The following is a 16,018-nucleotide window of genomic DNA, read 5'->3' as shown; positions in this document are numbered from 1 at the left end:
TTTGGGAGCAGCATCACAAGGGATTCTGGGAATCTGAGCACATCACATCAATCTGCACGTCGATGAGAACCATGTATTGTTTATATTTCCACAGACAGACGGACGCACAACTGGGGGAAAATGTTATGCATTTTATTTGAATGGCGTGCAGATGCTTTTCATATTCAAACTAGGAGAAGCAGCGAAGGCAAGACGGGGGGGAAAATTCCTGCAGGACTTGAATGTGTCTTTACTGCCTTGAAATCATGCTGTAGACAGTTTCTACTGAGACTAAGTGATGAAGCTAACTCACCTCTCTCTCTCTCATCATCCTCAACATAAACCAGTCAGATCATCCAAACAAGAATGTATCTGTGTTATATTTAACTTTTCGCACTATATGAAAGATGTCCGCTCGTTTGTTGTGATAAATAATAAGTTATCTCATCATGAAAGTATTGTAATCAACGACAGCCCGACCGCAGTCCTTCCTGTCTGTGACTGTAATCTCTCTATTGACTCCGGCGGGAGCAGCCTTTCTGTTACCTGAGGTTCAGACACATGAACCTGCTCACTACATGTGCTGTTAGGTGAAGCTGCATCTGATGCATTTACACCTTCTCAACATCTAACCTGCAGCCGTCTCTAATGCCTCTGGGACGCATTAACACTCACTAATCTGTTCAAGATGCATGAAGTGTGAATGGAGTGAAAGGTTCCTGTGAGCAGCTCGTCTCAGAGAATCATTAACGAAAACCTTTGTTCGTGTGTCAGGACCTGTTTTCTTACTGCAGCACGCATGAGAAGCTGTACATAAACACCAGAGACACACCCAGGACTGCACCATGCCGTGACGTTAATGCATGAATTAAGACCGCATGTGTTATTGGACCTACATACAAAACTGCATTATTCAACAAGCAACACAGAGCAGCGGAGATGATTTTCCTGCTGAGCTGAACAGTGAACACATTCCTTCAGTAAAAATGTGTTAATGGCTCAAAGTGAAAACATTCTTCATGCTGACAGGTTCATCGGTTTGACGGCGCTCGTCTCTACACGTGATAAAAGCTCCTCCTGTACTTGTTTTAAAGAACCATTACTGTCTCGTCCTCTCTCACTGCTGTTGTCTCGTTTAATTATTACTGAGTGGAGCCTGAACCGCTAAGACACAGGAAGCCTTTCCCTGTTTCACTGTGAGAGTACACTGTTAGACACACACACACACACACACACACACACACACACACACACACACACACACACACACACACACACACACACACACACACACACGGCAGCCTGCAGCGCCCCCCTGGAGCAGTTCAGTGTCTTGCTCAAAGGCTCCTGAATAATGTCGCCTGGCACTTTGAATGTCGAACCCGCCACCTTCTGGTCCGCAGCTCACAGCTGGAGTGTTCCCAGTTGGTACCGGGCTCGAGCCAGCAGCCCATCTGATTTTCATTCTGCCTCTTTACCGGCGGGCCAACTCGTTCCCCGGCGACTCACTGTGGAGATTTCCCATTTTCATGTATTTTAATTGCAGAATGTGGCATTTGGAGCTCCGCGCAGGCTGTGTTTGTATTTTTCACCATCGCCGGCCTCATTTTAAACGCTCCCACTCTCAGCTTGTGGTTATATTTAACGTTTGGCAGAAAATCACTCAGTTTCAATTCATACAAAATGAAACAGTTCTCATATTTGATCATGCACTGAGTTCATATTTATTCAAATTAATATCCGTCTGTCTCCTTCTACCTGTTGCTCTAACGATGCAGCAGTGACATTATAAACTTGCTCATTTACGCATCAACACCGTCTGTGATTGGCAGCTTCAACTATGTTGTTTGTGGCCTGGATTCTTCTTGTGTTGGTCTGATATTACAGCTGAGCTCTGTTTGTAAAATATGCCGCTCGCTGCCAGACTGAATGGTCAGACGCTGCAAACACTGACCCTTTATGTGAGAAACCCACCCAGTTGATAACCACTAACACAGCTAGAAGGAACCGACAAAGTGTGGATGAAACTGGGCTGGTTTCGTATGAGCAGGACTGGTGAGGGAGGTGGGCACAGGTGAGGACGGCAGGTGATAGTGAGCGGAGTCTCTGCGGGCATCAGTTTGAGATGAGTGTGACATAGACTCAAGGAAATGTCTCGACCAATCGCGTTAGCCTTCACTACCTGGTATATACATACAAGACAGAGGCTCACCCATCAGGACGGCACCGGTCCAATAATAACAAGCCTATTAAAAATAATGATCCAGTCCAATGATACAACCGCGGGTCACATGACAGCACAGCGGACTCCAGTAAAATTAGCTCCTTCATAGTAATCCATGGTTCTGTTGGTACTGTGGCCACACTGAGCCCATAAAGCCGTGTTCATATCCGAGCGTGTCAGCTGCCATCGTTACTGCAGCTCCCGGCTGTCGCCATCTTTACACCGAGACTAAAACTGTGTGCTGTGTGACAGCAGCTTAATTAAAGGCACATGGTGTAGATTACAGTTCATCAGCAGGAGGTGACAGCGTGCCCTCTGAACCTGTTCCTGCTGCTTCTATGTACATACGTATGTATCTACATGAGCCACACACATACCACTTTTATACCAGCATCATCATCTATAAGCAGGTTTTTAAAGATTTGTAAACCCACTAAAAAACAGGCTTCACATTCCCAGTGGACGACTTTGTCTTTCTGTTATATTCGTCATCACAACGTCATCATTCTTCATCATCTCTTTCAAGCTCAGCACTGACTGAAGAATGTTTATCACTTGTTATCATCTTGAACAAAGATAGATGGAAAAGTAAAACAACGCGTCCTAACATTGTGTCTGAACACGAAACACGTGACTGCTGCAGAGTGAATTAACACAGGAGTGGATATCGATTGTGAGGCCAGAGACGATGAGCCCACATCGTGTCCTGGGAACAATATCTGTGGTTTTGGTCGGGTGGATTCTAGCTAAAAGGTTTACAGCGTCCCTCTCATCTTACTGAAAATTAATTCAGATCAAACTGGATCGGATCCGACTACATCAGGCGTTTTTGGGCCAGTATTCTGCGTATTACTGGCACATTAGTGTCCATGGAAACGGAGCTATAGACAGGTACTGGGCCGCTCCAGTGTTGCTGTAGAGGTGTTGGCCCGGTGGCTGAAGGCAGCAGCACAGAGCAGCTCCAGGTGTGCCTTGAAACGTTGCCCAAAAGCTGTGAAAATCATCATCAACCAAATTGACTCCATGTACTTTATTTAATTTTTAATGTGCTTTTTAACCTTCAGGTTAACGATGTTAGAGCCCGGCCCGGTGCCAGGTTCTGTCACGTAGTGCTGAATTTCAAGGACTTTGCCAAAGTAACTTCCTGAGTCCCTGAGCATCCTCCCCGCACACCTGCTGGGACTCAAACCAACAAACAGGATATGAGGTCACAGCATGATATATCACCATGCCAACCCTCAATGGGCGGGCCGCTGGACCGCAAATAAATCTCTCCCCAGTCGATCATCTGTTGGTGTGTATGTGTGTGCAAGTGTGCCAACAGGTGTGTGTATACGGGACACACTCAAACAAATATTTGTGCATGTTTTTCCATTACGTGCGTGTGTGTGTGTGTGTGTGTGTGTGTGTGTGTGTGTGTGTGTGTGTGTGTGTGTGTGCACCCACAGATGCTCGTGTCGTCCTATGGGAGCGCGTGAAGCTTTGTGTGAGCTTTGTAAGCATAAAAACAAAATTCAAAGCAGATTACGCGCCACACGCTGCGTGCACATACAGCACTACAGTCGTCTCTGTGCTTTGAATTCCTCCGGTGTCGACAGAATAGATTACATCAAAAGCTGTTTGTTTCTGTGCGGTAGAATGAAACCCCGTCCATACTGCTGCATTCATCGCTTTAGCGTTGGTAGTCAGATAACAGCGTACATAATCAAAAGCGTGTTTTTTTTGTTTGTTTGTTTTTTTCTACCATCAGTGAAACAGAGAAATATAATAGGATTTTCCCTGTTGCGTGACAGAGAGGAAACACAGCGAGCTGATTGGATGGACCAGTGGAACAGACACTCTGAAGCGACGGTTCAGTTCGATGTTGCTTCTGGCAGCAAGGTCACAGATTTTCACTCTGCAGCTTCAGCAGTGGATATTTACCTGTTAGACGACCCAAAGGTGCTTCAGTGTTTTTATCACGTGTCTGGTTTCCTTCCTGGTACTGCAGAGTTTGTGATTTCCTGTAAGGATAAAAAATAAATGTATGAATGATTTTTCATCCAATAGACTCTTTTTTAATGGCCCTGCTATGGATGAATTAAAAGAGGGAAGTTGTTTCTGAACAAAACCATAACTTTACAACCTTATTCACTGAACCGGGCGATACTTTTATTGAGAACAGTATTTGCTGATGTCTTCTGATTGCTTTGCTGCTAACCAGCAGCCTCCCAACAGACCAAACCCTTAGCACTGTTGGCTATTGGGATCGCTTACCAATATCTCTGACCAGTCAATGCCTAACTGTCCACTGTTTTACAGAAAACACATAACTACGCTCAAACAAAACGAACTCTGACAGCAGCTCGATGGGACCTGTAGTCGCCACAAACCGTCAGCATACAGAGAAATACTCGTGTACACGTGGTCAAGGTGTTTGTCTCCGATCCTTCACATGTCATACGAAGTGCATCAGAAAGAGACTCTTTATTGTTCTGTGTGTAGTGAAGAACTCCAGAACATTTATCAGCCCTCAAATATAAAAGTGTTGTTTGTGATTATGATGTCATGAGTATGAACAAAAGAAGGAAGGTTCGTTTCTGTCAGTTTAACTTTTTGTTTCACGTTTTTGTTACTGATGAAATCATTTCCTCCGTTCTTCTCTCAGTTTGACCTGTGCGTCCACACCATGTGACTTCAGGCTGCAGTTTCTGTTTTATTGTTTATGTCCTGGCACACTCATTTGTGGCACACTGGAGAGTCTGTGGCCTTCAGATGAAGCAGCATGAATTAATAATTGATGGACCGAAGTGTGTTGAGGGGAGGAGGGGCAGGACAGGAGGTTATTCAGCATATTTATCTAGGTCACTCCTGACTGCACATTTCAAAATACGCTGAGATGCTCATTCTGAGCTGCAGGATGAGGTTCTTCCATCCCTCATCACTGAAGAGCACCAGTTAACATTTTAACTGCTTTATTTCCTCTGATCCCCGACAGCAAACAAGAAAACAGCCTTCTAACTAAATGATCAAACTATAAAATGTATTCAGAGAAGAACTGAGTGAGCTCGAGGTGAAGAAGAACAAAACAACACCAAAAAAATTCACTCTTGTCGACAAACACTGCAAACTAATAATGCAGTTTCAGGTCACGACGTCCTGACTAGATCGCATGAGCAAAATCAGCATGCAAACAAAAGAAAAAGTTCTGATGCAAGCAAATCAGGCCGAGCAGCGCCGGCAGACGGAACATGATTCAGCGTGGAGAGGCTGACGGGAGCGACTTATTGAAGAGACGAGTTTCCAGCCCACACTGCACCACGAGACATGTGGTCATGGTGCACACACCAAATTATCATATCCAATTCATTTACTAAATCTTCCCAGATAAACGCACAGCTGAGGAAGACCTGCTTTGAAAAGAACGGGGGATTGTTTCTGCGAGCGGGCGACGAGGGTGACGGATTGAAATCTAACGATGGGCGTGTCGGGAAACTGTTTGTGAAATTGAATTTAATGGAGTGACAATATCATCTTTGGTTACGAGTCAGTTTTCTCTCCTCAAAGAAAGACTACGATTAACGAACACACACACACACACACACACACACACACACACACACACACACACACACACACCTTTAATCACCCATCCCAATCCGCTTCACTGTGTTCGACAGAAGAAGGGCAGAGCGGAGCAGAGTTATTCCTCGATATCCCACCTCAGCTGTAATCTACACATAGATAAAACCAGCACCAGGCTTCAGAATCAAACCTTTGGCCCACATTATTCATAGAGAATCCAGAAGTAGGAGGGATGTCGGGTGACGAGGGGATAATAAATCTCACACACTCAACCTTTTTATTCCCATTAAGCTGCTGGGCTCGATGGAGTCATGAGGTCAGAGAAGCTGCAGACAGAAGACACGACGCAGATACAACAGAAGAAATGACGAGTTCTGACCTCCAAACTGTTTGTAGTAAACTGTGTTAAAGTCAAACAGGTGCTCCTCTGTGAGCTGTGTCCAGTGTTTCAGATAATATTTGATATTACAGCCTCACAATGACTGAGAAATTAGAAAACAACTAACAGCCCAAAGTTGTTTGCAGGTCCTCTTAATGTATTTCAGAGTTCGCCCCGACTCGTCCTGCACTGGGGGCGTGTACTTATTCTTCATCAGGTAATCTCTTCATCTTCATGATGCTGCCAGGGACAATAATTATCAATAAGTGTTTCTTCTCACAGATTAATGTACATTTATGTGTTAAACTAACTTTATTCACTAGTTTGGGTGGAACACGATCATATTCTATAATGACTTGCTGCTATCTGTGAGCCGGGACGATGGCGGAGTTTACAGTACTGAGGTGATTCATGTTTGTTCCTGATGGAAAGATATCGACAGGTTTCTACTAACGCCAAGCGACTGAGATATCTGTAGAGTGTTAAAGAGTCAGACTGCTAGAATGTCTGGGAACGGTTCTCAAGACAAAATAATTAGTGGTTTCTTCTCACTTGTTGAAACGTCTCTGTCTGATCAACAGCTGCTCAAACATTAACGATGCTGTGAATCGAACGTGACAACATGCTAATCACAACATACAGAGTGTGGTGACTGTTTGCTGAGTCATGCAGCGTTCAGTTTTCCCTTCGTTGGGCTTCGTTTTGTATCAAACATACTGAAAAGACAAACATGCAGATCTCAGATTGAGCCACTCGATATACAAACAGAATGTGAAGTGCAGTACAGCTCAGTACTCACATCTGCTGCAGACGGAGCCTCGTGTACTGTGATGGTGACTAAACGGCTCCTGAAGCTGCTGAACCGCAGGAGCTGGAGCAGAAACTGAGGATGCTGTGCAGCTGAATCAGCTCAATATGCAGGTGATGAGGGTTGTTGTCTCAGATAGAGTTCAGATTAGTGCTCATTCACTGACGCTGCCTCCAGGGTGTCCAGGCGTAGACCCACAACAGAGCCAACCTTTTAAACAGTCTGTTAATCCTGATTGCACGCCCGGCCTTGATGCCGCCTCTCCAGTGAGACGAGAGCGGAGCGATAAAACATCTCCTGTAGTCTGCGAGATTGTTTTAGAGCTGAAGAATCTCGAGAACAGCTGAAGACTCAGTTGCACTCCAGTTTCTTTCTCCTTTCCTATTCACTCCTCATCTCACTGCCACAGTTCAACCTGCTGGAGAGCAGAAAGACAATCATATAAATTAAGTTCTGTTCCTTTGTTCTGTCTACAATATTCTCGCTGTGCAAAAGAACCTGCTGTGTCCTCAGTCAGGAGTTATAAATGTTCACTTTATAAGCAGCAAACACAAATAACAGAAGCACATTTCACTGTAACAGCTTCCAAATATCTGTAGCTACATGCAAGAATAAAGAAGCATTCAGATTATAAACTTCTCTTCCTGTCATCCTGATGATGATTCAGATTCAGCAAAACTTTTAAACATTTTGTTTAGCTTGTTAATGTCACCTCATCATCAGGAGGTCAACATTTGTGGGTTTCAGCTTTTACTTGATTTACAAATTGTCACCCAAGAGTGAAAAATATTTCCTAGTCACACGCATTAATTATACAGCTGTTAAATTAGAGGGCATGAAAAAATCAGAAAGGCATTAAAACAGCTGCCAAAGCTGGATCATGTTTTGGCTGAGCGCTGTGACGTCCTGGTTGTCTGGTCAGAGCCAAAAAAGACTCTGGCACACGCCTGCACACAACTGTGAAGAGATGCTCGAGTAAAAGCAGTTTCTGGGACATGATGTGTTCATCAGCGAGCTTCAGTTCAGACGAGCCGGTCGAGTTCAGATGGTTCCCTCTGTTCCCAGACTTTGTGCTCAGCTGAGCTGCTGCCTGTGGCTTTATAGACAAACTATCATATTATTGTCCAAGTCTGAGAAAGTCAACTGAAGAATCTTTTTCAAATTGTTGCTTAAAGAAAAGACAGAAACATTTTGTGCTCTTTACGTTCCTCAGCCAGCCTGGACTCTTCTGGCTCATTAGCCAATCGACTGTCTGTTGGTTTTAAAGCGGTGAGAGGAGCTGATGTGACAAAAGTCCAGTCCAGCACCAGATGCTGATGCTGCATTTCTTCTACTAATAAATTATTTTTAGGTTCAGCCTTTTAACAGTTGAACTCTCCTGGTGCAGAGTTACTCAGAAGCTTCATTCCAAGAAATGCTGGAATGCTGTGTATCACAAAAAACTCACAACTGTGAGAATTTGATCATTTCTGACATATACAGCATTAAAAAAAGGACAAAGATAATTTACTCAAAGTGGAAACTGACTCTTCTGAAACTGATTCTTCCAAACATTGAGAGAGTAAAGCTGCTGGGTGTTTACTAAGTACGCAGGTTTTGTTAAAGACCATATCTTAACGTTTTCCAATAGGCCATCATCAGCTAATCAATCAGCCACTGCCAATACATTCCCACAGGTGTGTGGTGACACTACGTGCATGTGTCAGCGAAGACAATTATGGATGAACTCACTGCAAAAAAACAAAACTTTTTTTCTTGGTTGTACGCAGCCGTCAAGCTAACAAGGACCAGACTGAAGCCATTGTCTCTCTAATGCTCAACTAAACCGAGAGATGCTCAGCTCTCACCAGACAACTGCTTCATGGGGTGGATTTGTGCAAGAAAAAAAACAGATACGAGATGCTGCATGTCACACGGGATTAAATTTATTCCCAACTCCTCAGTGCAAGTGATGGAGCTGCGCTGCTCCTCAACTTGCTCCAGTAACCTGCACGCAGAGCTGCGCTCCCCCGGCTGTCTACGGCATTTCTTCATGTTGGTCGACCAGCGACAGGTTGAGACGATCGACGATATATTCCTCCAACCACCCATCTGTATTTTGTAACTTAAATAATGCAGGTTTTGAACCGTGTCAAGTCTCAGTTGTAAAAAGAAACATGTCAACGGGGGAACAGACTTAATCACAACACCGGAGCGCCTGCAGTCAGCCGTCTGGCAGCCTCGTTAGCTCTAATGACGTCACCACTGTCTCCTCCACCTGCTGACGTGAAAGTCAGCTAATCAGCGTTTAATGTGAATGTCATACACCGCGTCTGCTACAAATGTCAACCTTGGATGTATCTGCTGTTAGCTGCTAACATGCTAACATGGTCACTGGGCAGGTGAACCTTTGCACTCTGGTTGTATTTGTTTCACGCTGCAGTTCAACACGCGCCCAGAATCTCCACCAGATATCGTTCTTGTGTCCAGTTTTCAGAAACGGGTTCGCTCACAACAGCAGGTCAGAAAATAGAGAGGAAGATCTTCAATCAGCGCCGCTGGCATGAAGTTCAATTACAGAGTCCCTTGTTCAGCTTGAAGACCTTCTGGTGCTTATATATGCATAGCTCTCAACATGAGAGTGTGTGTGTCTGCGTGTGTGTGTGTGTGTGTGCACCTGGGTTTAACTCAACCTGTAACTGAATGTATGTTGAGTGCATGCAGCCTCTGCAGTGTTCCAGTACGATGCTGTCACGGTAGCTGTGACTGAGTGTGTGCGTATATAAATATATATGCGTGTGTGTGTGTGTGTGTGTGTGTGTGTGTGTGAGACAGCATGAAGGCGAGTGTGTGAGCGTGCATATATATCTATATGTGACTGTGGCCGCCGCAGCGTGCAGGTGGCTGGTTTTTCACGCTGGCTGTCTCTGCGGTTGGAGTTTCATGAAGCAGACAGTGAAAACTGGCCCCCAGACACTTCACAGTATACATTACACACTCTGCTCCTCTTTGAAATGGGAACAAGTATACACTGTGTGACAGGAATGTACTGAGCTTATTAATTCTTCAGGCTATATGGGGCATCGCAGGAGTGTTTTATGTGTTACACACCTCCACCTGTGGGTGGGGAGCTGCAGCAGGGTGGCCTGGTGGTTAAACAGGAGCCCCGAGCTTTCCAGTTCAAGTGCATTATGTCCGTCCCAGTGAAGGTGTCCTTGCATGAGTCAGCCCGTGTCTGCCCGCTCCAGGGGCGTCGCTCACGGTTACCACTGACCTCTGAACCCCAGAGAGCTCACAGGGCCGCGGCCAGTAACAAGCCTCCAGTTTTGCTGCGTGTGTGTCGGGCGCAGCGCTCTGCAGCACTCTGGCTTCTGTTAAATTAAAAAGCTTACATGTCAGTGCTGATTAGGTTTCATGGCCTCGGGGACCAGCAAGCCCACTTTAAATACACAGTGTAATGTGCGTGGCCAATCACAAGTCAAGGCAGATTTTAAGAAAAAAAACTGGTGTTTTTAATATCTCACAGGGACCATTGTGTGAGACTGCTGCTGCCTTTTCCAACTGTTTTCTCTTTTCCTTCTTCTTGGCTTCGTTTTATGTCTTTCAAGTCTGTTTTTTAATTCAGAAGTTTATCTGGCACTGGCTGATAATCTGAGCTGCCATTTTTAGTTCCACTTTATTGTTCAGTGTTTGAGTTTGAGTTAATTCGCCACAAAAAAAAGCAGCAGCTGACATACTTTGTCATGTTAATGTTAATCAAACAAATATCTTGATACGAGTGATGCTTTCTGTGTAAGAAAACATACAACATAATGACTCCTCAGGTTCAATAACCAGCTGTTTAGAAGTCAGATGTTCGAGGGCTGTTTGATTTGATAAAACAGTCACTACACACACCTGCCAACTCAACCTCAATAATCTACTGAAGACAAATCATCATTCTGTTTCTGAACGATGCTGCAGAACAGTCAGCACACAACACACACACACACACACACACACACACACACACACACACACACACAGTGGAGAGCGTGATTAAAGTTTAGGATGATTATTAACATTAATCTGAATATTACCATTAATGGCAGAATTCTAGCAGTATTGGTGAATTATGTTATTGCTCCTCAGCTGACACAGGTGTGTCTTTATTGGTGCCAGCAGCCAGAATATTGCTCATAAAACTATTGGGCATCAAACTAAATGAACGAGTTCAGTTAGTGGACCACACCGTCTGTTTAACTGTCTTTGTTTCTTAACTTTTCCAGCTCTTCAGTTTCTCTCATTATGTCAACTTGTCTCACATTTCCTGTCCATCCTTCTCCACCACTCATCCTCCTCTCATACTGTTGTAATCAGATCAATGAAATGAACACTTTCATGAAAACAGTTCTAGTTCTAGTTTAAGTGATTTCATTAGTACCTAAAGGTAGATTTTGGTTGCAGAGTCCTCAAACACACATATGGAAAAAAAATCATCCAAATTACGAGAGAGGAAATTAAAAAAAATGGTTCCTAAAAAGTTCCTAATTTGTATTTTTTTTTTAAATTTCCACAGTAATTTAGATGAAGTGTGTCCAGCTTTTCCAATGAATATGAATTCTTACATTACTACTAATAATCACAGTTTAGGCTTTCCTGGCTAATGTCGCTAACGCTCGCTGGCAAACTACCATCCTGTTGATGCTGACGAATCACAGAGACCAGGCGGCTCTAACAGCGTCACACTGTCGGCTCACAAACCTGATAGAACCTGGAAACAACTGTCAGAATTCTTACAGAGAGATTTTGGATCATTTCAGACCTGAGAAACATTTTCAAATGATAAATTCACAATCCTAATAATGTTTTTCAGGAGAAGATTATTCTGCACCTCTCTACATGTGTAAAAAGAAAACGCTGCTCGACGTCCCCTTTGACTGTTGTATGACTCCATCTGATGTCATTAGATAATTAAGACTCTGCATTACTGAAAACTTAGGATCTCAACATTATTACAAATACACTCAGATGACTCTGTGGAAACCAGCAGTGAAGCTGAAACCACTGAATGTTTAAACAGGTAAAATGTTTCCCACAACAGTTGGTAATTTACTTTCAGTTCATTAAAGAATTGATTATCAGCCAATTGGCTTCAGATTTACTTGTAGAAACGTGTTAGTAGTTTCATTTCTAACAAAGCTAATCTAAAGCTAAAGAACAGTAAATAGTAAGTAAATAATCCAGTATTTCCCTCTGAAGTGTGGTGGAGAAGAACAGACTCAAGGACCTCAAATGTGTATTAATGTGTGTAAGTGAGTAAATGTACTCAGTTACATCCGAGCACTGTCTGAACCTGAGCTACAAACAGAACAGGGTCAGGTGAGGCGACGGAGCTGCTGCTGTTGTCACCAGATCAGATAGAAACTGAATTAATTTAATCAATTAAAGGAGTTTTTGTAACGCGTTTTAAGCAGCTGTGAAACTGATTTGCAGGATTTGACGCATCAGGATAAAGTAGATAATACCTCGCAAACTGTCAAGATAAGAAGAAAAAAGGAGAAGAGAAAGGATTTATGATGATGAGGCGAGAGAGGAGGAGACAGAGAGGAGGAGACAGAGAGGAGGAGACAGAGAGGAGGAGACAGAGAGAGGAGGAGACAGAGAAGGAGACAGAGAGAGAAGGAGACAGAGAGAGAGAAGGAGACAGAGAGAGGAGGAGACAGAGAAGGAGACAGAGAGAGAGAAGGAGACAGAGAGAGGAGGAGACAGAGAAGGAGACAGAGAGAGGAGGAGACAGAGAAGGAGACAGAGAGAGAAGGAGACAGAGAGAGAGAAGGAGACAGAGAGAGAAGGAGACAGAGAGAGAGAGGAGGAGACAGAGAAGGAGACAGAGAGAGGAGGAGACAGAGAAGGAGACAGAGAGGAGGAGACAGAGAGAGGAGGAGACACAGAGAGAGGAGGAGGAAAATGCGTCACATTTGCAGCAAGGTAAAAGCTGCAATGCGCCACCTTGTTTTTCTAAAAGGGAGGTGTAATATTCCTTCTTCTAGGTATAAACATGTGACGTGACGTGAAGTATGAAGGTGAGTGTGAACAGGAAGCAGGTCAAATTTGTCTTCAAAATAAGAGCTTTACATTGCACCCCATTGGAGTTTAGAACTGGGTTCTCAGCGGGGGGCTTTTAATTTGAAAGCAGCGACCGTTAGTAACTTGCTGCTACAACAACAAGCGGACAGTGAAGACAGCTACAGAGACCGAGGAGACGCTGCATCTCCTGGATCTCTGCAGCTGTCCAGCTGCTCATCTTGACGTCTGCAGATGAAGTGATGGACTGACTGCTGGGATCAGCTGCTTCCTGGTTTTAAAAATGGAAATAAGTGTTCCCTCTGAGGCGTCTTATTGGCGGACCAAAACAGACCCCCAATAAACCGCCTTCTGTCTAAATCCACGGACCCAGCTGTAAAAAGGACGGACACATTGGCGGCTTGCTGCCCAGGATAACAACAGTTAGAGACAAGGAGACACAGAGAGAGACGACAGATTAACAAATGTTTCTATCATTTCTCCTCAGTCTTCTCCGTCCATCCCTCCAGCATCACCTCACTGTGAGACGACGTGTTTGTGTGTTGTTTCCAGGAGTGTGTGTTGTTTCCAGGAGTGTGTGTTGTTTCCAGGAGTGTGTGTCTCTTTAAACATGTCTGCTCTTATTTTAACAATCCTTCTAAGAGCCAGTTTGAGTTGTATGTAAACCAGCAGCGAGGACAAAGTGGGGTCATTGTGTCAGCCCATCGTCGCCTTCCAGCAGTTCAATGTGTTGACTTCTGTTTCTGAGTTCAAGTAATAATTCATCACATTTGCATGTAAATTAATCAGTTGTGTTACCTCCTGATCTCTGACATGATACCAGTTGATCCGGCGCCTTTCACAATGGCTGCGTCTGTAACCAAGATGTTTTCATTTCTCCACCACAGCCATCCTGGTCGTGTATCTTATTTCTATTTTTTTTTTTTTTTTTTTTACTTTTATAACAAAGAAAACACTCAGAAGATATAAACAGTGTGTTTGGCAACTTAAATGTACATTTTCTTTTATATTAATTTCTGGTTCAGGATCACATCATTTCAGTTGTCAGGCTCCTTGTGAGCCTGGTGCTCTTCTCTCCTCTTCCATACTGTTTATGTTGTTTACAATCTCTGTCCATTGTTTAAGAGCAGGAGGTTTTTTATAGAAGTCAGCGTCTCATTTCTGCCTTCTTATTAGTCACCATAAGGATGTTAAAGTATTTGTCTCTGATGCCGAGTTCATAGGTTTGTTTCTTAAGTACAGAGAAAGACTACTTGGTGAGTTTAATTACCTTTAAGTCGACTGAAGTTAGAGATGGTGTTTAAATGTAATTAGAATGACTCAATCACCAGAAGACATGGTGGCAATGTGTGTTTCTGCAAACCACAGATATGTAGAAAATTTCATTTTTTCATGTCAAATTTTCTATTTCATGTTGTCCTTATGGTCTAATGAGATTTAGGCACAAAACACTTAAAAGGGTTCGGAGAAACACTATGTGTTGGCTTTAAATACCCTTAAAGTCTGAAAAATATCCCGACGTCCCATTAAAAAATAAATCATGGGTTGCATTCTGCCAAATATTAAAATACGGTCTCAGGCTATCATCATCATCCTCTGCAGCTCCAGACATGAAATCAGAAAATGCTGCCTATCAGAAAAATGACCACACGGGTCGACTGTGAAAGCAGCTTATCACGACTCATGTCTATGGCAAATATAACGGCAGCAAAGGAGGAAGTCAGGTGAAGTCATACAAACAGTAACAAAGTCTGCAGAGGGAGGAGGACGGTCACTGCCTGTCACTGGTGTTAACTGTGATATGTATCATCAAAACACATGCAATAAAAAGAATAATTCTCTCTAACACTGCCTGATAAAATAAGTCTGAGTGTCTCTGCACCTTTTAAATATAACTGACCTTTCAAACCAAACATCACTGTGCACTCGTGGTTTGTGAAGAGACGGCTCGTTATCAGGAGGCTCAGGTGTTTCTAAATGTTGTGCAGTTATCAGTGCGAGAGGCTCAGAACTGTTCAGTTTGTTTGGGTCAAAATGACCCATTTTACACAACCTGGAGCTCTGCATGCTCAGCCTGCGCTAACATGAAAGAACATGTAATAAATGTGTGTTGCCAGTAAGCTCAATTAGACTACGTGTGTGATGTCGAGTCAGAGTGACCCTGGTGGAGCCGGAGGGCAGAACACTGTACGTGAAATCTGACTGGTTCCACAAACACGACTCGGGATATTCATTTGTTCTGACGTTACACTTCATCTCTGATCTGGTCTCACTGGTGTAAACTGGTGTGCACGCTGACGTGCACAGGAGCAGCAGCAGCACACACTCAGCTGGAAGGAAGTGTGAAATGTTTATGGTAAGTCTTCCTGTTTCCCCTCATCAGCGTCTGATCTGGATCCTTCAGACAACGAGCAGAATTTCAATTATACTTCTAATTGTCTTCGCTTGTCATTTTCAGTTCTGAGTTGGGCTTTGGAAACTTACAAATATAAGTTTTAAAGCTTTATTTCTGAACGCTGCGGCACATTAGTAGTAGGGCTGTCAACAAATATTCTAAATTTAAATATATATTCAAATGTTTTTAAAAAACAGATTTGATTGTGAAAATAATATTCGACTGTGGAATTTAACACATCAGCGGCTGCTTTGCGACTGGGCACATGGCATGATGGGTCACAGGAGTTACACCTGCACAGCGTCACTGCTGAAAGTGAGACGCGACAAGAAGCGTGGCAGATGCAGGTGAGAGAAAAAGACAAATGGCACAAAGTTCAGAGCCCAACTCAGCAGCAGACAGAGTGGTTTGGACTCCAAGCAACCGAAAACGCCACATTTGGAAATACTTCAGATTTTGGTCAGTAGACGACAAAAATGCAGAGCCTGCAGATGAAGTTGTATGCAAGCTGTATAAGCTACAGTTAGCTTAGCATTCCACCACTAGCAACATGAGGGCACATCTTGAAAATGTGCTGCAACTAAACAGCCACGTCAAGAGGCTGCACGAAGAAACTGGCTTCAT

The 16,018-nt window shown here is 43.7% G+C and overlaps 1 long non-coding RNA gene across 12 annotated transcripts in view; it reads right to left on the bottom strand.

The window, feature by feature from the left end:
- The window catches only part of LOC119021577, a 129,751-nt gene that overhangs the window by 64,276 nt on the left and 49,457 nt on the right, over positions 1 to 16,018 (bottom strand). For 10 of the 12 annotated variants that reach the window (XR_005075654.1, XR_005075652.1, XR_005075658.1 and 7 more), the window contains 2 exons: positions 6,946 to 7,372; positions 4,127 to 4,206 (listed from right to left, as the gene is read on the bottom strand). This is a non-coding gene — a long non-coding RNA (uncharacterized LOC119021577). The remainder of the gene's footprint in view (positions 1 to 4,126; positions 4,207 to 6,945; positions 7,373 to 16,018) is intronic. The other 2 variants (XR_005075657.1, XR_005075659.1) reach the window with 1 other exon arrangement.

Source organism: Acanthopagrus latus, chromosome 6, assembly GCF_904848185.1.
Source record: "Acanthopagrus latus isolate v.2019 chromosome 6, fAcaLat1.1, whole genome shotgun sequence".
NCBI lineage: Eukaryota > Metazoa > Chordata > Actinopteri > Spariformes > Sparidae > Acanthopagrus > Acanthopagrus latus.
Note: the sequence above shows the minus strand (reverse complement) of the source record. Positions and strands in the feature narration are given on the sequence as shown.